The 23,295-nt window shown below is 44.6% G+C and overlaps 17 non-coding genes and 1 pseudogene across 17 annotated transcripts; all 18 read right to left on the reverse strand.

Moving 5' to 3' along the window:
• Positions 1-476: 476 nt before the first annotated feature.
• On the reverse strand, positions 477-667 carry LOC141236216 (U2 spliceosomal RNA). Its single transcript, XR_012301910.1, has one exon. It is a non-coding gene; the product is annotated as a U2 spliceosomal RNA (small nuclear RNA).
• A 1,115-nt stretch (positions 668-1,782) lies between these two features.
• Positions 1,783-1,973, reverse strand: LOC141236217 (U2 spliceosomal RNA). The gene has a single exon (XR_012301911.1). It is a non-coding gene; the product is annotated as a U2 spliceosomal RNA (small nuclear RNA).
• Positions 1,974-3,088: 1,115 nt separating this feature from the next.
• Positions 3,089-3,279, reverse strand: LOC141235893 (U2 spliceosomal RNA). Its single transcript, XR_012301596.1, has one exon. It is a non-coding gene; the product is annotated as a U2 spliceosomal RNA (small nuclear RNA).
• A 1,115-nt stretch (positions 3,280-4,394) lies between these two features.
• On the reverse strand, positions 4,395-4,585 carry LOC141236218 (U2 spliceosomal RNA). Its single transcript, XR_012301912.1, has one exon. It is a non-coding gene; the product is annotated as a U2 spliceosomal RNA (small nuclear RNA).
• A 1,118-nt stretch (positions 4,586-5,703) lies between these two features.
• Positions 5,704-5,894, reverse strand: LOC141236219 (U2 spliceosomal RNA). The gene has a single exon (XR_012301913.1). It is a non-coding gene; the product is annotated as a U2 spliceosomal RNA (small nuclear RNA).
• Positions 5,895-7,009: 1,115 nt separating this feature from the next.
• Positions 7,010-7,200, reverse strand: LOC141236220 (U2 spliceosomal RNA). The gene has a single exon (XR_012301914.1). It is a non-coding gene; the product is annotated as a U2 spliceosomal RNA (small nuclear RNA).
• A 1,115-nt stretch (positions 7,201-8,315) lies between these two features.
• LOC141236221 (U2 spliceosomal RNA) lies at positions 8,316-8,506 on the reverse strand. The gene has a single exon (XR_012301915.1). It is a non-coding gene; the product is annotated as a U2 spliceosomal RNA (small nuclear RNA).
• A 1,115-nt stretch (positions 8,507-9,621) lies between these two features.
• LOC141236222 (U2 spliceosomal RNA) lies at positions 9,622-9,812 on the reverse strand. Its single transcript, XR_012301916.1, has one exon. It is a non-coding gene; the product is annotated as a U2 spliceosomal RNA (small nuclear RNA).
• Positions 9,813-10,927: 1,115 nt separating this feature from the next.
• On the reverse strand, positions 10,928-11,118 carry LOC141236223 (U2 spliceosomal RNA). The gene has a single exon (XR_012301917.1). It is a non-coding gene; the product is annotated as a U2 spliceosomal RNA (small nuclear RNA).
• Positions 11,119-12,233: 1,115 nt separating this feature from the next.
• On the reverse strand, positions 12,234-12,424 carry LOC141236264 (U2 spliceosomal RNA). The gene has a single exon (XR_012301956.1). It is a non-coding gene; the product is annotated as a U2 spliceosomal RNA (small nuclear RNA).
• A 1,115-nt stretch (positions 12,425-13,539) lies between these two features.
• LOC141236224 (U2 spliceosomal RNA) lies at positions 13,540-13,730 on the reverse strand. The gene has a single exon (XR_012301918.1). It is a non-coding gene; the product is annotated as a U2 spliceosomal RNA (small nuclear RNA).
• A 1,115-nt stretch (positions 13,731-14,845) lies between these two features.
• On the reverse strand, positions 14,846-15,046 carry LOC141236367 (U2 spliceosomal RNA; annotated as a pseudogene).
• A 2,346-nt stretch (positions 15,047-17,392) lies between these two features.
• On the reverse strand, positions 17,393-17,583 carry LOC141236225 (U2 spliceosomal RNA). Its single transcript, XR_012301919.1, has one exon. It is a non-coding gene; the product is annotated as a U2 spliceosomal RNA (small nuclear RNA).
• A 1,115-nt stretch (positions 17,584-18,698) lies between these two features.
• On the reverse strand, positions 18,699-18,889 carry LOC141236227 (U2 spliceosomal RNA). Its single transcript, XR_012301921.1, has one exon. It is a non-coding gene; the product is annotated as a U2 spliceosomal RNA (small nuclear RNA).
• A 1,115-nt stretch (positions 18,890-20,004) lies between these two features.
• LOC141236228 (U2 spliceosomal RNA) lies at positions 20,005-20,195 on the reverse strand. The gene has a single exon (XR_012301922.1). It is a non-coding gene; the product is annotated as a U2 spliceosomal RNA (small nuclear RNA).
• A 1,115-nt stretch (positions 20,196-21,310) lies between these two features.
• On the reverse strand, positions 21,311-21,494 carry LOC141236330 (U2 spliceosomal RNA). Its single transcript, XR_012302015.1, has one exon. It is a non-coding gene; the product is annotated as a U2 spliceosomal RNA (small nuclear RNA).
• A 177-nt stretch (positions 21,495-21,671) lies between these two features.
• Positions 21,672-21,871, reverse strand: LOC141236378 (U2 spliceosomal RNA). The gene has a single exon (XR_012302047.1). It is a non-coding gene; the product is annotated as a U2 spliceosomal RNA (small nuclear RNA).
• A 1,108-nt stretch (positions 21,872-22,979) lies between these two features.
• Positions 22,980-23,169, reverse strand: LOC141236314 (U2 spliceosomal RNA). Its single transcript, XR_012302003.1, has one exon. It is a non-coding gene; the product is annotated as a U2 spliceosomal RNA (small nuclear RNA).
• Between the last annotated feature and the right edge of the window lie 126 nt (positions 23,170-23,295).

The raw sequence follows: 23,295 nt of genomic DNA on the forward strand, positions 1-23,295 counted from the left end.
ATTGTAGCAAACCAAAAAAGAAATTTTAAGCGCAGCAGAGTAACCAGCGCACATACCTGTTAGCTCAGGTGAGTTTAAAAGGCTGCTGTTGATAACAAGGGCATTTGCTAAATAGATGGTGTGTGTGCAACAATATACTGAAAGGTCAATTATATTGTGCAGCTTATCTCACCACCTGTAGTTATTTAGGTGAAAGCTCCAAAATGCTTGCCTAATATGTCTGTTTATCCAAAAGGAAGTAAAAAGGGAGAGCTAGAAAGATAGCATTGCATCACATTACATGGCAATGCAATGCACAGTTGCTGAAGTTGAACCAAAATGAGCTTGTAATCTGGCTTCTGCAACTTTGAACATGAAAAATCCAATGAGGAGAAGAAAAGCAAAGCCAAAGAGTCCATCCCAAAATCCGACAAACAAGCAAAATGAACAAAAAACATTGAATTCAATTCTTTCTGATTTTAGAAACTGCATTAAAGAAGGGGTGCACCGGTCCTGGAGATACTGCAATACCAGGTCAATGCGTGGAGTGGACAGAGCAAGCTCTTTTTCCATCTCCCTGTTCTAAAAATCCATTTAATATATGGTCCCCAGATAGGGGACGTATCAGATATTAAACTGATAAGAACAGATACTACACTTGATCTTAGCCAAAAGGCCGAGAAGCGATAACCAGAATTGGTTTCAAACTACGGAGCCACCCAAGGATCCTGAAAAGTCCATTTGTGGAGATGAGCTCCTGGACTCCCGTTAAGAAGACATGTTGTCAACCTCTAGATCCCTTACATGCCTGCACTTTTCGGCTTGCTGCTGCTGCAATCCACGCGTTTTAGATCTGCATAACTCCACCTCTTTAAACACAGCACCTTCACCCCCTGCTGTTCCCACCCGCCTCAACACCGTTGGAAGGGAGGAGAACCAATTAAGGCGGGGGGTGGGGTGGAACGAGCAGCTGTCTACCCTTAGCAGGAGGGCTCCTGATTACATACCTCTCCTGCTGCTGCTGCTGCTGGCTGTCCAGCAGCAGACTGAAGGTGGCTGCTGCTGTGCACAGGTATATAAAGGCTCAGAGCCTATTATGACACGCGCAGCCAGCGTTCCATTGCCACATTCCATCTACTGCAGGCAGGATACCTGGCTGGCTGAATGTCGCTGAGAAGCTCACAGAGACCGCCATAAGCAACAGTTTAACAGAATGCCACAGACTAATCAACCAAACTTTTTGGGTTGGGTTCTCTTTTATAGTCTGCAGGCATTAAATGAAAGAAGTCAGTGTTCCAGCAGAAGGAGACAACGTTTCAGAAAAGGCATTGTAGCAAACCAAAAAAGAAATTTTAAGCGCAGCAGAGTAACCAGCGCACATACCTGTTAGCTCAGGTGAGTTTAAAAGGCTGCTGTTGATAACAAGGGCATTTGCTAAATAGATGGTGTGTGTGCAACAATATACTGAAAGGTCAATTATATTGTGCAGCTTATCTCACCACCTGTAGTTATTTAGGTGAAAGCTCCAAAATGCTTGCCTAATATGTCTGTTTATCCAAAAGGAAGTAAAAAGGGAGAGCTAGAAAGATAGCATTGCATCACATTACATGGCAATGCAATGCACAGTTGCTGAAGTTGAACCAAAATGAGCTTGTAATCTGGCTTCTGCAACTTTGAACATGAAAAATCCAATGAGGAGAAGAAAAGCAAAGCCAAAGAGTCCATCCCAAAATCCGACAAACAAGCAAAATGAACAAAAAACATTGAATTCAATTCTTTCTGATTTTAGAAACTGCATTAAAGAAGGGGTGCACCGGTCCTGGAGATACTGCAATACCAGGTCAATGCGTGGAGTGGACAGAGCAAGCTCTTTTTCCATCTCCCTGTTCTAAAAATCCATTTAATATATGGTCCCCAGATAGGGGACGTATCAGATATTAAACTGATAAGAACAGATACTACACTTGATCTTAGCCAAAAGGCCGAGAAGCGATAACCAGAATTGGTTTCAAACTACGGAGCCACCCAAGGATCCTGAAAAGTCCATTTGTGGAGATGAGCTCCTGGACTCCCGTTAAGAAGACATGTTGTCAACCTCTAGATCCCTTACATGCCTGCACTTTTCGGCTTGCTGCTGCTGCAATCCACGCGTTTTAGATCTGCATAACTCCACCTCTTTAAACACAGCACCTTCACCCCCTGCTGTTCCCACCCGCCTCAACACCGTTGGAAGGGAGGAGAACCAATTAAGGCGGGGGGTGGGGTGGAACGAGCAGCTGTCTACCCTTAGCAGGAGGGCTCCTGATTACATACCTCTCCTGCTGCTGCTGCTGCTGGCTGTCCAGCAGCAGACTGAAGGTGGCTGCTGCTGTGCACAGGTATATAAAGGCTCAGAGCCTATTATGACACGCGCAGCCAGCGTTCCATTGCCACATTCCATCTACTGCAGGCAGGATACCTGGCTGGCTGAATGTCGCTGAGAAGCTCACAGAGACCGCCATAAGCAACAGTTTAACAGAATGCCACAGACTAATCAACCAAACTTTTTGGGTTGGGTTCTCTTTTATAGTCTGCAGGCATTAAATGAAAGAAGTCAGTGTTCCAGCAGAAGGAGACAACGTTTCAGAAAAGGCATTGTAGCAAACCAAAAAAGAAATTTTAAGCGCAGCAGAGTAACCAGCGCACATACCTGTTAGCTCAGGTGAGTTTAAAAGGCTGCTGTTGATAACAAGGGCATTTGCTAAATAGATGGTGTGTGTGCAACAATATACTGAAAGGTCAATTATATTGTGCAGCTTATCTCACCACCTGTAGTTATTTAGGTGAAAGCTCCAAAATGCTTGCCTAATATGTCTGTTTATCCAAAAGGAAGTAAAAAGGGAGAGCTAGAAAGATAGCATTGCATCACATTACATGGCAATGCAATGCACAGTTGCTGAAGTTGAACCAAAATGAGCTTGTAATCTGGCTTCTGCAACTTTGAACATGAAAAATCCAATGAGGAGAAGAAAAGCAAAGCCAAAGAGTCCATCCCAAAATCCGACAAACAAGCAAAATGAACAAAAAACATTGAATTCAATTCTTTCTGATTTTAGAAACTGCATTAAAGAAGGGGTGCACCGGTCCTGGAGATACTGCAATACCAGGTCAATGCGTGGAGTGGACAGAGCAAGCTCTTTTTCCATCTCCCTGTTCTAAAAATCCATTTAATATATGGTCCCCAGATAGGGGACGTATCAGATATTAAACTGATAAGAACAGATACTACACTTGATCTTAGCCAAAAGGCCGAGAAGCTATAACCAGAATTGGTTTCAAACTACGGAGCCACCCAAGGATCCTGAAAAGTCCATTTGTGGAGATGAGCTCCTGGACTCCCGTTAAGAAGACATGTTGTCAACCTCTAGATCCCTTACATGCCTGCACTTTTCGGCTTGCTGCTGCTGCAATCCACGCGTTTTAGATCTGCATAACTCCACCTCTTTAAACACAGCACCTTCACCCCCTGCTGTTCCCACCCGCCTCAACACCGTTGGAAGGGAGGAGAACCAATTAAGGCGGGGGGTGGGGTGGAACGAGCAGCTGTCTACCCTTAGCAGGAGGGCTCCTGATTACATACCTCTCCTGCTGCTGCTGCTGCTGGCTGTCCAGCAGCAGACTGAAGGTGGCTGCTGCTGTGCACAGGTATATAAAGGCTCAGAGCCTATTATGACACGCGCAGCCAGCGTTCCATTGCCATATTCCATCTACTGCAGGCAGGATACCTGGCTGGCTGAATGTCGCTGAGAAGCTCACAGAGACCGCCATAAGCAACAGTTTAACAGAATGCCACAGACTAATCAACCAAACTTTTTGGGTTGGGTTCTCTTTTATAGTCTGCAGGCATTAAATGAAAGAAGTCAGTGTTCCAGCAGAAGGAGACAACGTTTCAGAAAAGGCATTGTAGCAAACCAAAAAAGAAATTTTAAGCGCAGCAGAGTAACCAGCGCACATACCTGTTAGCTCAGGTGAGTTTAAAAGGCTGCTGTTGATAACAAGGGCATTTGCTAAATAGATGGTGTGTGTGCAACAATATACTGAAAGGTCAATTATATTGTGCAGCTTATCTCACCACCTGTAGTTATTTAGGTGAAAGCTCCAAAATGCTTGCCTAATATGTCTGTTTATCCAAAAGGAAGTAAAAAGGGAGAGCTAGAAAGATAGCATTGCATCACATTACATGGCAATGCAATGCACAGTTGCTGAAGTTGAACCAAAATGAGCTTGTAATCTGGCTTCTGCAACTTTGAACATGAAAAATCCAATGAGGAGAAGAAAAGCAAAGCCAAAGAGTCCATCCCAAAATCCGACAAACAAGCAAAATGAACAAAAAACATTGAATTCAATTCTTTCTGATTTTAGAAACTGCATTAAAGAAGGGGTGCACCGGTCCTGGAGATACTGCAATACCAGGTCAATGCGTGGAGTGGACAGAGCAAGCTCTTTTTCCATCTCCCTGTTCTAAAAATCCATTTAATATATGGTCCCCAGATAGGGGACGTATCAGATATTAAACTGATAAGAACAGATACTACACTTGATCTTAGCCAAAAGGCCGAGAAGCGATAACCAGAATTGGTTTCAAACTACGGAGCCACCCAAGGATCCTGAAAAGTCCATTTGTGGAGATGAGCTCCTGGACTCCCGTTAAGAAGACATGTTGTCAACCTCTAGATCCCTTACATGCCTGCACTTTTCGGCTTGCTGCTGCTGCAATCCACGCGTTTTAGATCTGCATAACTCCACCTCTTTAAACACAGCACCTTCACCCCCTGCTGTTCCCACCCGCCTCAACACCGTTGGAAGGGAGGAGAACCAATTAAGGCGGGGGGTGGGGTGGAACGAGCAGCTGTCTACCCTTAGCAGGAGGGCTCCTGATTACATACCTCTCCTGCTGCTGCTGCTGCTGCTGGCTGTCCAGCAGCAGACTGAAGGTGGCTGCTGCTGTGCACAGGTATATAAAGGCTCAGAGCCTATTATGACACGCGCAGCCAGCGTTCCATTGCCACATTCCATCTACTGCAGGCAGGATACCTGGCTGGCTGAATGTCGCTGAGAAGCTCACAGAGACCGCCATAAGCAACAGTTTAACAGAATGCCACAGACTAATCAACCAAACTTTTTGGGTTGGGTTCTCTTTTATAGTCTGCAGGCATTAAATGAAAGAAGTCAGTGTTCCAGCAGAAGGAGACAACGTTTCAGAAAAGGCATTGTAGCAAACCAAAAAAGAAATTTTAAGCGCAGCAGAGTAACCAGCGCACATACCTGTTAGCTCAGGTGAGTTTAAAAGGCTGCTGTTGATAACAAGGGCATTTGCTAAATAGATGGTGTGTGTGCAACAATATACTGAAAGGTCAATTATATTGTGCAGCTTATCTCACCACCTGTAGTTATTTAGGTGAAAGCTCCAAAATGCTTGCCTAATATGTCTGTTTATCCAAAAGGAAGTAAAAAGGGAGAGCTAGAAAGATAGCATTGCATCACATTACATGGCAATGCAATGCACAGTTGCTGAAGTTGAACCAAAATGAGCTTGTAATCTGGCTTCTGCAACTTTGAACATGAAAAATCCAATGAGGAGAAGAAAAGCAAAGCCAAAGAGTCCATCCCAAAATCCGACAAACAAGCAAAATGAACAAAAAACATTGAATTCAATTCTTTCTGATTTTAGAAACTGCATTAAAGAAGGGGTGCACCGGTCCTGGAGATACTGCAATACCAGGTCAATGCGTGGAGTGGACAGAGCAAGCTCTTTTTCCATCTCCCTGTTCTAAAAATCCATTTAATATATGGTCCCCAGATAGGGGACGTATCAGATATTAAACTGATAAGAACAGATACTACACTTGATCTTAGCCAAAAGGCCGAGAAGCGATAACCAGAATTGGTTTCAAACTACGGAGCCACCCAAGGATCCTGAAAAGTCCATTTGTGGAGATGAGCTCCTGGACTCCCGTTAAGAAGACATGTTGTCAACCTCTAGATCCCTTACATGCCTGCACTTTTCGGCTTGCTGCTGCTGCAATCCACGCGTTTTAGATCTGCATAACTCCACCTCTTTAAACACAGCACCTTCACCCCCTGCTGTTCCCACCCGCCTCAACACCGTTGGAAGGGAGGAGAACCAATTAAGGCGGGGGGTGGGGTGGAACGAGCAGCTGTCTACCCTTAGCAGGAGGGCTCCTGATTACATACCTCTCCTGCTGCTGCTGCTGCTGGCTGTCCAGCAGCAGACTGAAGGTGGCTGCTGCTGTGCACAGGTATATAAAGGCTCAGAGCCTATTATGACACGCGCAGCCAGCGTTCCATTGCCACATTCCATCTACTGCAGGCAGGATACCTGGCTGGCTGAATGTCGCTGAGAAGCTCACAGAGACCGCCATAAGCAACAGTTTAACAGAATGCCACAGACTAATCAACCAAACTTTTTGGGTTGGGTTCTCTTTTATAGTCTGCAGGCATTAAATGAAAGAAGTCAGTGTTCCAGCAGAAGGAGACAACGTTTCAGAAAAGGCATTGTAGCAAACCAAAAAAGAAATTTTAAGCGCAGCAGAGTAACCAGCGCACATACCTGTTAGCTCAGGTGAGTTTAAAAGGCTGCTGTTGATAACAAGGGCATTTGCTAAATAGATGGTGTGTGTGCAACAATATACTGAAAGGTCAATTATATTGTGCAGCTTATCTCACCACCTGTAGTTATTTAGGTGAAAGCTCCAAAATGCTTGCCTAATATGTCTGTTTATCCAAAAGGAAGTAAAAAGGGAGAGCTAGAAAGATAGCATTGCATCACATTACATGGCAATGCAATGCACAGTTGCTGAAGTTGAACCAAAATGAGCTTGTAATCTGGCTTCTGCAACTTTGAACATGAAAAATCCAATGAGGAGAAGAAAAGCAAAGCCAAAGAGTCCATCCCAAAATCCGACAAACAAGCAAAATGAACAAAAAACATTGAATTCAATTCTTTCTGATTTTAGAAACTGCATTAAAGAAGGGGTGCACCGGTCCTGGAGATACTGCAATACCAGGTCAATGCGTGGAGTGGACAGAGCAAGCTCTTTTTCCATCTCCCTGTTCTAAAAATCCATTTAATATATGGTCCCCAGATAGGGGACGTATCAGATATTAAACTGATAAGAACAGATACTACACTTGATCTTAGCCAAAAGGCCGAGAAGCGATAACCAGAATTGGTTTCAAACTACGGAGCCACCCAAGGATCCTGAAAAGTCCATTTGTGGAGATGAGCTCCTGGACTCCCGTTAAGAAGACATGTTGTCAACCTCTAGATCCCTTACATGCCTGCACTTTTCGGCTTGCTGCTGCTGCAATCCACGCGTTTTAGATCTGCATAACTCCACCTCTTTAAACACAGCACCTTCACCCCCTGCTGTTCCCACCCGCCTCAACACCGTTGGAAGGGAGGAGAACCAATTAAGGCGGGGGGTGGGGTGGAACGAGCAGCTGTCTACCCTTAGCAGGAGGGCTCCTGATTACATACCTCTCCTGCTGCTGCTGCTGCTGGCTGTCCAGCAGCAGACTGAAGGTGGCTGCTGCTGTGCACAGGTATATAAAGGCTCAGAGCCTATTATGACACGCGCAGCCAGCGTTCCATTGCCACATTCCATCTACTGCAGGCAGGATACCTGGCTGGCTGAATGTCGCTGAGAAGCTCACAGAGACCGCCATAAGCAACAGTTTAACAGAATGCCACAGACTAATCAACCAAACTTTTTGGGTTGGGTTCTCTTTTATAGTCTGCAGGCATTAAATGAAAGAAGTCAGTGTTCCAGCAGAAGGAGACAACGTTTCAGAAAAGGCATTGTAGCAAACCAAAAAAGAAATTTTAAGCGCAGCAGAGTAACCAGCGCACATACCTGTTAGCTCAGGTGAGTTTAAAAGGCTGCTGTTGATAACAAGGGCATTTGCTAAATAGATGGTGTGTGTGCAACAATATACTGAAAGGTCAATTATATTGTGCAGCTTATCTCACCACCTGTAGTTATTTAGGTGAAAGCTCCAAAATGCTTGCCTAATATGTCTGTTTATCCAAAAGGAAGTAAAAAGGGAGAGCTAGAAAGATAGCATTGCATCACATTACATGGCAATGCAATGCACAGTTGCTGAAGTTGAACCAAAATGAGCTTGTAATCTGGCTTCTGCAACTTTGAACATGAAAAATCCAATGAGGAGAAGAAAAGCAAAGCCAAAGAGTCCATCCCAAAATCCGACAAACAAGCAAAATGAACAAAAAACATTGAATTCAATTCTTTCTGATTTTAGAAACTGCATTAAAGAAGGGGTGCACCGGTCCTGGAGATACTGCAATACCAGGTCAATGCGTGGAGTGGACAGAGCAAGCTCTTTTTCCATCTCCCTGTTCTAAAAATCCATTTAATATATGGTCCCCAGATAGGGGACGTATCAGATATTAAACTGATAAGAACAGATACTACACTTGATCTTAGCCAAAAGGCCGAGAAGCGATAACCAGAATTGGTTTCAAACTACGGAGCCACCCAAGGATCCTGAAAAGTCCATTTGTGGAGATGAGCTCCTGGACTCCCGTTAAGAAGACATGTTGTCAACCTCTAGATCCCTTACATGCCTGCACTTTTCGGCTTGCTGCTGCTGCAATCCACGCGTTTTAGATCTGCATAACTCCACCTCTTTAAACACAGCACCTTCACCCCCTGCTGTTCCCACCCGCCTCAACACCGTTGGAAGGGAGGAGAACCAATTAAGGCGGGGGGTGGGGTGGAACGAGCAGCTGTCTACCCTTAGCAGGAGGGCTCCTGATTACATACCTCTCCTGCTGCTGCTGCTGCTGGCTGTCCAGCAGCAGACTGAAGGTGGCTGCTGCTGTGCACAGGTATATAAAGGCTCAGAGCCTATTATGACACGCGCAGCCAGCGTTCCATTGCCACATTCCATCTACTGCAGGCAGGATACCTGGCTGGCTGAATGTCGCTGAGAAGCTCACAGAGACCGCCATAAGCAACAGTTTAACAGAATGCCACAGACTAATCAACCAAACTTTTTGGGTTGGGTTCTCTTTTATAGTCTGCAGGCATTAAATGAAAGAAGTCAGTGTTCCAGCAGAAGGAGACAACGTTTCAGAAAAGGCATTGTAGCAAACCAAAAAAGAAATTTTAAGCGCAGCAGAGTAACCAGCGCACATACCTGTTAGCTCAGGTGAGTTTAAAAGGCTGCTGTTGATAACAAGGGCATTTGCTAAATAGATGGTGTGTGTGCAACAATATACTGAAAGGTCAATTATATTGTGCAGCTTATCTCACCACCTGTAGTTATTTAGGTGAAAGCTCCAAAATGCTTGCCTAATATGTCTGTTTATCCAAAAGGAAGTAAAAAGGGAGAGCTAGAAAGATAGCATTGCATCACATTACATGGCAATGCAATGCACAGTTGCTGAAGTTGAACCAAAATGAGCTTGTAATCTGGCTTCTGCAACTTTGAACATGAAAAATCCAATGAGGAGAAGAAAAGCAAAGCCAAAGAGTCCATCCCAAAATCCGACAAACAAGCAAAATGAACAAAAAACATTGAATTCAATTCTTTCTGATTTTAGAAACTGCATTAAAGAAGGGGTGCACCGGTCCTGGAGATACTGCAATACCAGGTCAATGCGTGGAGTGGACAGAGCAAGCTCTTTTTCCATCTCCCTGTTCTAAAAATCCATTTAATATATGGTCCCCAGATAGGGGACGTATCAGATATTAAACTGATAAGAACAGATACTACACTTGATCTTAGCCAAAAGGCCGAGAAGCGATAACCAGAATTGGTTTCAAACTACGGAGCCACCCAAGGATCCTGAAAAGTCCATTTGTGGAGATGAGCTCCTGGACTCCCGTTAAGAAGACATGTTGTCAACCTCTAGATCCCTTACATGCCTGCACTTTTCGGCTTGCTGCTGCTGCAATCCACGCGTTTTAGATCTGCATAACTCCACCTCTTTAAACACAGCACCTTCACCCCCTGCTGTTCCCACCCGCCTCAACACCGTTGGAAGGGAGGAGAACCAATTAAGGCGGGGGGTGGGGTGGAACGAGCAGCTGTCTACCCTTAGCAGGAGGGCTCCTGATTACATACCTCTCCTGCTGCTGCTGCTGCTGGCTGTCCAGCAGCAGACTGAAGGTGGCTGCTGCTGTGCACAGGTATATAAAGGCTCAGAGCCTATTATGACACGCGCAGCCAGCGTTCCATTGCCACATTCCATCTACTGCAGGCAGGATACCTGGCTGGCTGAATGTCGCTGAGAAGCTCACAGAGACCGCCATAAGCAACAGTTTAACAGAATGCCACAGACTAATCAACCAAACTTTTTGGGTTGGGTTCTCTTTTATAGTCTGCAGGCATTAAATGAAAGAAGTCAGTGTTCCAGCAGAAGGAGACAACGTTTCAGAAAAGGCATTGTAGCAAACCAAAAAAGAAATTTTAAGCGCAGCAGAGTAACCAGCGCACATACCTGTTAGCTCAGGTGAGTTTAAAAGGCTGCTGTTGATAACAAGGGCATTTGCTAAATAGATGGTGTGTGTGCAACAATATACTGAAAGGTCAATTATATTGTGCAGCTTATCTCACCACCTGTAGTTATTTAGGTGAAAGCTCCAAAATGCTTGCCTAATATGTCTGTTTATCCAAAAGGAAGTAAAAAGGGAGAGCTAGAAAGATAGCATTGCATCACATTACATGGCAATGCAATGCACAGTTGCTGAAGTTGAACCAAAATGAGCTTGTAATCTGGCTTCTGCAACTTTGAACATGAAAAATCCAATGAGGAGAAGAAAAGCAAAGCCAAAGAGTCCATCCCAAAATCCGACAAACAAGCAAAATGAACAAAAAACATTGAATTCAATTCTTTCTGATTTTAGAAACTGCATTAAAGAAGGGGTGCACCGGTCCTGGAGATACTGCAATACCAGGTCAATGCGTGGAGTGGACAGAGCAAGCTCTTTTTCCATCTCCCTGTTCTAAAAATCCATTTAATATATGGTCCCCAGATAGGGGACGTATCAGATATTAAACTGATAAGAACAGATACTACACTTGATCTTAGCCAAAAGGCCGAGAAGCGATAACCAGAATTGGTTTCAAACTACGGAGCCACCCAAGGATCCTGAAAAGTCCATTTGTGGAGATGAGCTCCTGGACTCCCGTTAAGAAGACATGTTGTCAACCTCTAGATCCCTTACATGCCTGCACTTTTCGGCTTGCTGCTGCTGCAATCCACGCGTTTTAGATCTGCATAACTCCACCTCTTTAAACACAGCACCTTCACCCCCTGCTGTTCCCACCCGCCTCAACACCGTTGGAAGGGAGGAGAACCAATTAAGGCGGGGGGTGGGGTGGAACGAGCAGCTGTCTACCCTTAGCAGGAGGGCTTCTGATTACATACCTCTCCTGCTGCTGCTGCTGCTGGCTGTCCAGCAGCAGACTGAAGGTGGCTGCTGCTGTGCACAGGTATATAAAGGCTCAGAGCCTATTATGACACGCGCAGCCAGCGTTCCATTGCCACATTCCATCTACTGCAGGCAGGATACCTGGCTGGCTGAATGTCGCTGAGAAGCTCACAGAGACCGCCATAAGCAACAGTTTAACAGAATGCCACAGACTAATCAACCAAACTTTTTGGGTTGGGTTCTCTTTTATAGTCTGCAGGCATTAAATGAAAGAAGTCAGTGTTCCAGCAGAAGGAGACAACGTTTCAGAAAAGGCATTGTAGCAAACCAAAAAAGAAATTTTAAGCGCAGCAGAGTAACCAGCGCACATACCTGTTAGCTCAGGTGAGTTTAAAAGGCTGCTGTTGATAACAAGGGCATTTGCTAAATAGATGGTGTGTGTGCAACAATATACTGAAAGGTCAATTATATTGTGCAGCTTATCTCACCACCTGTAGTTATTTAGGTGAAAGCTCCAAAATGCTTGCCTAATATGTCTGTTTATCCAAAAGGAAGTAAAAAGGGAGAGCTAGAAAGATAGCATTGCATCACATTACATGGCAATGCAATGCACAGTTGCTGAAGTTGAACCAAAATGAGCTTGTAATCTGGCTTCTGCAACTTTGAACATGAAAAATCCAATGAGGAGAAGAAAAGCAAAGCCAAAGAGTCCATCCCAAAATCCGACAAACAATCAAAATGAACAAAAAACATTGAATTCAATTCTTTCTGATTTTAGAAACTGCATTAAAGAAGGGGTGCACCGGTCCTGGAGATACTGCAATACCAGGTCAATGCGTGGAGTGGACAGAGCAAGCTCTTTTTCCATCTCCCTGTTCTATAAATCCATTTAATATATGGTCCCCAGATAGGGGACGTATCAGATATTAAACTGATAAGAACAGATACTACACTTGATCTTAGCCAAAAGGCCGAGAAGCGATAACCAGAATTGGTTTCAAACTACGGAGCCACCCAAGGATCCTGAAAAGTCCATTTGTGGAGATGAGCTCCTGGACTCCCGTTAAGAAGACATGTTGTCAACCTCTAGATCCCTTACATGCCTGCACTTTTCGGCTTGCTGCTGCTGCAATCCACGCGTTTTAGATCTGCATAACTCCACCTCTTTAAACACAGCACCTTCACCCCCTGCTGTTCCCACCCGCCTCAACACCGTTGGAAGGGAGGAGAACCAATTAAGGCGGGGGGTGGGGTGGAACGAGCAGCTGTCTACCCTTAGCAGGAGGGCTCCTGATTACATACCTCTCCTGCTGCTGCTGCTGCTGGCTGTCCAGCAGCAGACTGAAGGTGGCTGCTGCTGTGCACAGGTATATAAAGGCTCAGAGCCTATTATGACACGCGCAGCCAGCGTTCCATTGCCACATTCCATCTACTGCAGGCAGGATACCTGGCTGGCTGAATGTCGCTGAGAAGCTCACAGAGACCGCCATAAGCAACAGTTTAACAGAATGCCACAGACTAATCAACCAAACTTTTTGGGTTGGGTTCTCTTTTATAGTCTGCAGGCATTAAATGAAAGAAGTCAGTGTTCCAGCAGAAGGAGACAACGTTTCAGAAAAGGCATTGTAGCAAACCAAAAAAGAAATTTTAAGCGCAGCAGAGTAACCAGCGCACATACCTGTTAGCTCAGGTGAGTTTAAAAGGCTGCTGTTGATAACAAGGGCATTTGCTAAATAGATGGTGTGTGTGCAACAATATACTGAAAGGTCAATTATATTGTGCAGCTTATCTCACCACCTGTAGTTATTTAGGTGAAAGCTCCAAAATGCTTGCCTAATATGTCTGTTTATCCAAAAGGAAGTAAAAAGGGAGAGCTAGAAAGATAGCATTGCATCACATTACATGGCAATGCAATGCACAGTTGCTGAAGTTGAACCAAAATGAGCTTGTAATCTGGCTTCTGCAACTTTGAACATGAAAAATCCAATGAGGAGAAGAAAAGCAAAGCCAAAGAGTCCATCCCAAAATCCGACAAACAAGCAAAATGAACAAAAAACATTGAATTCAATTCTTTCTGATTTTAGAAACTGCATTAAAGAAGGGGTGCACCGGTCCTGGAGATACTGCAATACCAGGTCAATGCGTGGAGTGGACAGAGCAAGCTCTTTTTCCATCTCCCTGTTCTAAAAATCCATTTAATATATGGTCCCCAGATAGGGGACGTATCAGATATTAAACTGATAAGAACAGATACTACACTTGATCTTAGCCAAAAGGCCGAGAAGCGATAACCAGAATTGGTTTCAAACTACGGAGCCACCCAAGGATCCTGAAAAGTCCATTTGTGGAGATGAGCTCCTGGACTCCCGTTAAGAAGACATGTTGTCAACCTCTAGATCCCTTACATGCCTGCACTTTTCGGCTTGCTGCTGCTGCAATCCACGCGTTTTAGATCTGCATAACTCCACCTCTTTAAACACAGCACCTTCACCCCCTGCTGTTCCCACCCGCCTCAACACCGTTGGAAGGGAGGAGAACCAATTAAGGCGGGGGGTGGGGTGGAACGAGCAGCTGTCTACCCTTAGCAGGAGGGCTCCTGATTACATACCTCTCCTGCTGCTGCTGCTGCTGGCTGTCCAGCAGCAGACTGAAGGTGGCTGCTGCTGTGCACAGGTATATAAAGGCTCAGAGCCTATTATGACACGCGCAGCCAGCGTTCCATTGCCACATTCCATCTACTGCAGGCAGGATACCTGGCTGGCTGAATGTCGCTGAGAAGCTCACAGAGACCGCCATAAGCAACAGTTTAACAGAATGCCACAGACTAATCAACCAAACTTTTTGGGTTGGGTTCTCTTTTATAGTCTGCAGGCATTAAATGAAAGAAGTCAGTGTTCCAGCAGAAGGAGACAACGTTTCAGAAAAGGCATTGTAGCAAACCAAAAAAGAAATTTTAAGCGCAGCAGAGTAACCAGCGCACATACCTGTTAGCTCAGGTGAGTTTAAAAGGCTGCTGTTGATAACAAGGGCATTTGCTAAATAGATGGTGTGTGTGCAACAATATACTGAAAGGTCAATTATATTGTGCAGCTTATCTCACCACCTGTAGTTATTTAGGTGAAAGCTCCAAAATGCTTGCCTAATATGTCTGTTTATCCAAAAGGAAGTAAAAAGGGAGAGCTAGAAAGATAGCATTGCATCACATTACATGGCAATGCAATGCACAGTTGCTGAAGTTGAACCAAAATGAGCTTGTAATCTGGCTTCTGCAACTTTGAACATGAAAAATCCAATGAGGAGAAGAAAAGCAAAGCCAAAGAGTCCATCCCAAAATCCGACAAACAAGCAAAATGAACAAAAAACATTGAATTCAATTCTTTCTGATTTTAGAAACTGCATTAAAGAAGGGGTGCACCGGTCCTGGAGATACTGCAATACCAGGTCAATGCGTGGAGTGGACAGAGCAAGCTCTTTTTCCATCTCCCTGTTCTAAAAATCCATTTAATATATGGTCCCCAGATAGGGGACGTATCAGATATTAAACTGATAAGAACAGATTTTTTTTTTTTTTTTTTTTTTTGTTTTTTTCATTTGAATTAATATATATAAAGTTAAACATAACAATTCGTTTGCAGTTTCAACAGTTTCCAAACAAATCACAACTGACATTACTTCACCCGGTTTCCCAAACTAAATATCCCCTTTTTCTCTTTTACTTTCCTCCCAACAAAACCCCTTAACTTCTTTTCTTCCTCCTCATGCTCTAACCGCATCTGTTCCCAATCATACTCTTCCTCATCATCTCTGAAAGTCACCACCTTCTCCAACACTTTACCCTTTTCCTCTTTTACTTCTTTCTTTTCACCAGATACTTTCCTTGATCCACAATTTTCCTGTACCGTTACCTTTTTCTTCAATTTCACCTTTAAACTTTCAACTTCTTTTCCCTGCTTATTCTCCTCTATAATTATCGCATCAACTTCCTTCTTCATTTTATCACCAATATCTTCCTTTTGTCCTCCAAAGTTCTTTTCAAAAGTTCCTTTGCTGCTTTCCATGTAACAATACCCAGAACTCCCGTTTACCATAATCCTCCCATTATGCAAATTTTCTTCTCCTGTTGTCCACACCAAAAAACGTCTCTTTCCGTTCCAAATACCAACTTTGTTCCTGTATAATTTCTGAAACTTTACCATCTTACATTTAGATTCCAAAAAAACCATTATCTCCTCTATTTCCACAAACGGATTGTCCATGTAAATTATCACACTCTTCGGTTTCCCCATGAATGATGCACTTACTCCAATTTTCCCAGAATCCTCTTCACTCCAGCCTTTGAAAAAATGAATGCACTTTTCCTCAGAAACTAGAGTCACATCACAAACTTTACCTTGTTTTATTTCTTGCATACAGTAGATATCCTTCTCCAAAACTTCATATTTCCTCAAAATTTCCAGAATCCATTTTTCTTCCAAAAAAGTTTCTTCCGTCTCCCGTTTCACAAAAAAACGTAAGCATCTCTTCTTTTTCCAAAACTCCATCTCAACGATCCGTTTTCCTTCCGTTTTTTCCTTTTAATCCTCCAAATGTTGCCACCACAGCTATGTGTGGCGACAGTTGCCCCCCACAGCTATGTGTGGTGACAAGGTGATCGCCTCTCGTTGCCCAGGGACTAATCCGACTCCCTAATAGCAGCAGGGGGGTTTAGCTCCACCGATAAGTGTAGCGATCCCCCCAGGCCAAGGAGCCGGGTACCCCAAGCGCCTCCCAGCCAAGACCAAGGCAGAAACCGCTAGATCACTGCACTTGATCTTAGCCAAAAGGCCGAGAAGCGATAACCAGAATTGGTTTCAAACTACGGAGCCACCCAAGGATCCTGAAAAGTCCATTTGTGGAGATGAGCTCCTGGACTCCCGTTAAGAAGACATGTTGTCAACCTCTAGATCCCTTACATGCCTGCACTTTTCGGCTTGCTGCTGCTGCAATCCACGCGTTTTAGATCTGCATAACTCCACCTCTTTAAACACAGCACCTTCACCCCCTGCTGTTCCCACCCGCCTCAACACCGTTGGAAGGGAGGAGAACCAATTAAGGCGGGGGGTGGGGTGGAACGAGCAGCTGTCTACCCTTAGCAGGAGGGCTCCTGATTACATACCTCTCCTGCTGCTGCTGCTGCTGGCTGTCCAGCAGCAGACTGAAGGTGGCTGCTGCTGTGCACAGGTATATAAAGGCTCAGAGCCTATTATGACACGCGCAGCCAGCGTTCCATTGCCACATTCCATCTACTGCAGGCAGGATACCTGGCTGGCTGAATGTCGCTGAGAAGCTCACAGAGACCGCCATAAGCAACAGTTTAACAGAATGCCACAGACTAATCAACCAAACTTTTTGGGTTGGGTTCTCTTTTATAGTCTGCAGGCATTAAATGAAAGAAGTCAGTGTTCCAGCAGAAGGAGACAACGTTTCAGAAAAGGCATTGTAGCAAACCAAAAAAGAAATTTTAAGCGCAGCAGAGTAACCAGCGCACATACCTGTTAGCTCAGGTGAGTTTAAAAGGCTGCTGTTGATAACAAGGGCATTTGCTAAATAGATGGTGTGTGTGCAACAATATACTGAAAGGTCAATTATATTGTGCAGCTTATCTCACCACCTGCAGTTATTTAGGTGAAAGCTCCAAAATGCTTGCCTAATATGTCTGTTTATCCAAAAGGAAGTAAAAAGGGAGAGCTAGAAAGATAGCATTGCATCACATTACATGGCAATGCAATGCACAGTTGCTGAAGTTGAACCAAAATGAGCTTGTAATCTGGCTTCTGCAACTTTGAACATGAAAAATCCAATGAGGAGAAGAAAAGCAAAGCCAAAGAGTCCATCCCAAAATCCGACAAACAAGCAAAATGAACAAAAAACATTGAATTCAATTCTTTCTGATTTTAGAAACTGCATTAAAGAAGGGGTGCACCGGTCCTGGAGATACTGCAATACCAGGTCAATGCGTGGAGTGGACAGAGCAAGCTCTTTTTCCATCTCCCTGTTCTAAAAATCCATTTAATATATGGTCCCCAGATAGGGGACGTATCAGATATTAAACTGATAAGAACAGATACTACACTTGATCTTAGCCAAAAGGCCGAGAAGCGATAACCAGAATTGGTTTCAAACTACGGAGCCACCCAAGGATCCTGAAAAGTCCATTTGTGGAGATGAGCTCCTGGACTCCCGTTAAGAAGACATGTTGTCAACCTCTAGATCCCTTACATGCCTGCACTTTTCGGCTTGCTGCTGCTGCAATCCACGCGTTTTAGATCTGCATAACTCCACCTCTTTAAACACAGCACCTTCACCCCCTGCTGTTCCCACCCGCCTCAACACCGTTGGAAGGGAGGAGAACCAATTAAGGCGGGGGGTGGGGTGGAACGAGCAGCTGTCTACCCTTAGCAGGAGGGCTCCTGATTACATACCTCTCCTGCTGCTGCTGCTGCTGGCTGTCCAGCAGCAGACTGAAGGTGGCTGCTGCTGTGCACAGGTATATAAAGGCTCAGAGCCTATTATGACACGCGCAGCCAGCGTTCCATTGCCACATTCCATCTACTGCAGGCAGGATACCTGGCTGGCTGAATGTCGCTGAGAAGCTCACAGAGACCGCCATAAGCAACAGTTTAACAGAATGCCACAGACTAATCAACCAAACTTTTTGGGTTGGGTTCTCTTTTATAGTCTGCAGGCATTAAATGAAAGAAGTCAGTGTTCCAGCAGAAGGAGACAACGTTTCAGAAAAGGCATTGTAGCAAACCAAAAAAGAAATTTTAAGCGCAGCAGAGTAACCAGCGCACATACCTGTTAGCTCAGGTGAGTTTAAAAGGCTGCTGTTGATAACAAGGGCATTTGCTAAATAGATGGTGTGTGTGCAACAATATACTGAAAGGTCAATTATATTGTGCAGCTTATCTCACCACCTGTAGTTATTTAGGTGAAAGCTCCAAAATGCTTGCCTAATATGTCTGTTTATCCAAAAGGAAGTAAAAAGGGAGAGCTAGAAAGATAGCATTGCATCACATTACATGGCAATGCAATGCACAGTTGCTGAAGTTGAACCAAAATGAGCTTGTAATCTGGCTTCTGCAACTTTGAACATGAAAAATCCAATGAGGAGAAGAAAAGCAAAGCCAAAGAGTCCATCCCAAAATCCGACAAACAAGCAAAATGAACAAAAAACATTGAATTCAATTCTTTCTGATTTTAGAAACTGCATTAAAGAAGGGGTGCACCGGTCCTGGAGATACTGCAATACCAGGTCAATGCGTGGAGTGGACAGAGCAAGCTCTTTTTCCATCTCCCTGTTCTAAAAATCCATTTAATATATGGTCCCCAGATAGGGGACGTATCAGATATTAAACTGATAAGAACAGATACTACACTTGATCTTAGCCAAAAGGCCGAGAAGCGATAACCAGAATTGGTTTCAAACTACGGAGCCACCCAAGGATCCTGAAAAGTCCATTTGTGGAGATGAGCTCCTGGACTCCCGTTAAGAAGACATGTTGTCAACCTCTAGATCCCTTACATGCCTGCACTTTTCGGCTTGCTGCTGCTGCAATCCACGCGTTTTAGATCTGCATAACTCCACCTCTTTAAACACAGCACCTTCACCCCCTGCTGTTCCCACCCGCCTCAACACCGTTGGAAGGGAGGAGAACCAATTAAGGCGGGGGGTGGGGTGGAACGAGCAGCTGTCTACCCTTAGCAGGAGGGCTCCTGATTACATACCTCTCCTGCTGCTGCTGCTGCTGGCTGTCCAGCAGCAGACTGAAGGTGGCTGCTGCTGTGCACAGGTATATAAAGGCTCAGAGCCTATTATGACACGCGCAGCCAGCGTTCCATTGCCACATTCCATCTACTGCAGGCAGGATACCTGGCTGGCTGAATGTCGCTGAGAAGCTCACAGAGACCGCCATAAGCAACAGTTTAACAGAATGCCACAGACTAATCAACCAAACTTTTTGGGTTGGGTTCTCTTTTATAGTCTGCAGGCATTAAATGAAAGAAGTCAGTGTTCCAGCAGAAGGAGACAACGTTTCAGAAAAGGCATTGTAGCAAACCAAAAAAGAAATTTTAAGCGCAGCAGAGTAACCAGCGCACATACCTGTTAGCTCAGGTGAGTTTAAAAGGCTGCTGTTGATAACAAGGGCATTTGCTAAATAGATGGTGTGTGTGCAACAATATACTGAAAGGTCAATTATATTGTGCAGCTTATCTCACCACCTGTAGTTATTTAGGTGAAAGCTCCAAAATGCTTGCCTAATATGTCTGTTTATCCAAAAGGAAGTAAAAAGGGAGAGCTAGAAAGATAGCATTGCATCACATTACATGGCAATGCAATGCACAGTTGCTGAAGTTGAACCAAAATGAGCTTGTAATCTGGCTTCTGCAACTTTGAACATGAAAAATCCAATGAGGAGAAGAAAAGCAAAGCCAAAGAGTCCATCCCAAAATCCGACAAACAAGCAAAATGAACAAAAAACATTGAATTCAATTCTTTCTGATTTTAGAAACTGCATTAAAGAAGGGGTGCACCGGTCCTGGAGATACTGCAATACCAGGTCAATGCGTGGAGTGGACAGAGCAAGCTCTTTTTCCATCTCCCTGTTCTAAAAATCCATTTAATATATGGTCCCCAGATAGGGGACGTATCAGATATTAAACTGATAAGAACAGATACTACACTTGATCTTAGCCAAAAGGCCGAGAAGCGATAACCAGAATTGGTTTCAAACTACGGAGCCACCCAAGGATCCTGAAAAGTCCATTTGTGGAGATGAGCTCCTGGACTCCCGTTAAGAAGACATGTTGTCAACCTCTAGATCCCTTACATGCCTGCACTTTTCGGCTTGCTGCTGCTGCAATCCACGCGTTTTAGATCTGCATAACTCCACCTCTTTAAACACAGCACCTTCACCCCCTGCTGTTCCCACCCGCCTCAACACCGTTGGAAGGGAGGAGAACCAATTAAGGCGGGGGGTGGGGTGGAACGAGCAGCTGTCTACCCTTAGCAGGAGGGCTCCTGATTACATACCTCTCCTGCTGCTGCTGCTGCTGGCTGTCCAGCAGCAGACTGAAGGTGGCTGCTGCTGTGCACAGGTATATAAAGGCTCAGAGCCTATTATGACACGCGCAGCCAGCGTTCCATTGCCACATTCCATCTACTGCAGGCAGGATACCTGGCTGGCTGAATGTCGCTGAGAAGCTCACAGAGACCGCCATAAGCAACAGTTTAACAGAATGCCACAGACTAATCAACCAAACTTTTTGGGTTGGGTTCTCTTTTATAGTCTGCAGGCATTAAATGAAAGAAGTCAGTGTTCCAGCAGAAGGAGACAACGTTTCAGAAAAGGCATTGTAGCAAACCAAAAAAGAAATTTTAAGCGCAGCAGAGTAACCAGCGCACATACCTGTTAGCTCAGGTGAGTTTAAAAGGCTGCTGTTGATAACAAGGGCATTTGCTAAATAGATGGTGTGTGTGCAACAATATACTGAAAGGTCAATTATATTGTGCAGCTTATCTCACCACCTGTAGTTATTTAGGTGAAAGCTCCAAAATGCTTGCCTAATATGTCTGTTTATCCAAAAGGAAGTAAAAAGGGAGAGCTAGAAAGATAGCATTGCATCACATTACATGGCAATGCAATGCACAGTTGCTGAAGTTGAACCAAAATGAGCTTGTAATCTGGCTTCTGCAACTTTGAACATGAAAAATCCAATGAGGAGAAGAAAAGCAAAGCCAAAGAGTCCATCACAAAATCCGACAAACAAGCAAAATGAACAAAAAACATTGAATTCAATTCTTTCTGATTTTAGAAACTGCATTAAAGAAGGGGTGCACCGGTCCTGGAGATACTGCAATACCAGGTCAATGCGTGGAGTGGACAGAGCAAGCTCTTTTTCCATCTCCCTGTTCTAAAAATCCATTTAATATATGGTCCCCAGATAGGGGACGTATCAGATATTAAACTGATAAGAACAGATTTTTTTTGATTGAAGCTGCATCCAAGGCACTGAAAAATGTGACCGAAGTCACACCAAAACAGCGCACGAGGCGAGGATTCATGTGGACCCTTCCCGGAGGAGAGGGTCCCCAATAAACCATCCCCATCCCTCCGAGCCAGAAGGCCACAGCGAGGGTCAGGGATCTCCGATGCTCTCCCTAGCCGAAGCCGGAGAAGAGCCGTTTTCGTGCTCCCAGCTTCCATCTAGGCTGCCACCCTAGTGGAGCTGGAGCCTGTGTGGTTTCTCAGCCCAAAGCTGACCGGACCTCCGACCGGGTTTATAAAAATTCCCCTTCCTAGCCCGGAGGCCAGGGAATAGGGGGGGTTGCTCAGAACTGATAAGAACAGATACTACACTTGATCTTAGCCAAAAGGCCGAGAAGCGATAACCAGAATTGGTTTCAAACTACGGAGCCACCCAAGGATCCTGAAAAGTCCATTTGTGGAGATGAGCTCCTGGACTCCGTTAAGAAGACATGTTGTCAACCTCTAGATCCCTTACATGCCTGCACTTTCGGCTTGCTGCTGCTGCAATCCACGCGTTTTAGATCTGCATAACTCCACCTCTTTAAACACAGCACCTTCACCCCCTGCTGTTCCCACCCGCCTCAACACCGTTGGAAGGGAGGAGAACCAATTAAGGCGGGGGGTGGGGTGGAACGAGCAGCTGTCTACCCTTAGCAGGAGGGCTCCTGATTACATACCTCTCCTGCTGCTGCTGCTGCTGGCTGTCCAGCAGCAGACTGAAGGTGCTGCTGCTGTGCACAGGTATATAAAGGCTCAGAGCCTATTATGACACGCGCAGCCAGCGTTCCATTGCCACATTCCATCTACTGCAGGCAGGATACCTGCTGGCTGAATGTCGCTGAGAAGCTCACAGAGACCGCATAAGCAACAGTTTAACAGAATGCCACAGACTAATCAACCAAACTTTTTGGGTTGGGTTCTCTTTTATAGTCTGCAGGCATTAAATGAAAGAAGTCAGTGTTCCAGCAGAAGGAGACAACGTTTCAGAAAAGGCATTGTAGCAAACCAAAAAAGAAATTTTAAGCGCAGCAGAGTAACCAGCGCACATACCTGTTAGCTCAGGTGAGTTTAAAAGGCTGCTGTTGATAACAAGGGCATTTGCTAAATAGATGGTGTGTGTGCAACAATATACTGAAAGGTCAATTATATTGTGCAGCTTATCTCACCACCTGTAGTTATTTAGGTGAAAGCTCCAAAATGCTTGCCTAATATGTCTGTTTATCCAAAAGGAAGTAAAAAGGAGAGCTAGAAAGATAGCATTGCATCACATTACATGGCAATGCAATGCACAGTTGCTGAAGTTGAACCAAAATGAGCTTGTAATCTGGCTTCTGCAACTTTGAACATGAAAAATCCAATGAGGAGAAGAAAAGCAAAGCCAAAGAGTCCATCCCAAAATCCGACAAACAAGCAAAATGAACAAAAAACATTGATTCAATTCTTTCTGATTTTAGAAACTGCATTAAAGAAGGGGTGCACCGGTCCTGGAGATACTGCAATACCAGGTCAATGCGTGAGTGGACAGAGCAAGCTCTTTTTCCATCTCCCTGTTCTAAAAATCCATTTAATATATGGTCCCCAGATAGGGGACGTATCAGATATTAAACTGATAAGAACAGATACTACACTTGATCTTAGCCAAAAGGCCGAGAAGCGATAACCAGAATTGGTTTCAAACTACGGAGCCACCCAAGGATCCTGAAAAGTCCATTTGTGGAGATGAGCTCCTGGACTCCCGTTAAGAAGACATGTTGTCAACCTCTAGATCCCTTACATGCCTGCAC

Source organism: Phyllobates terribilis, unplaced genomic scaffold, assembly GCF_046119375.1.
Source record: "Phyllobates terribilis strain yellow unplaced genomic scaffold, ASM4611937v1 Scaffold_693__1_contigs__length_808095, whole genome shotgun sequence".
NCBI classification, from domain to species: Eukaryota; Metazoa; Chordata; class Amphibia; order Anura; family Dendrobatidae; genus Phyllobates; species Phyllobates terribilis.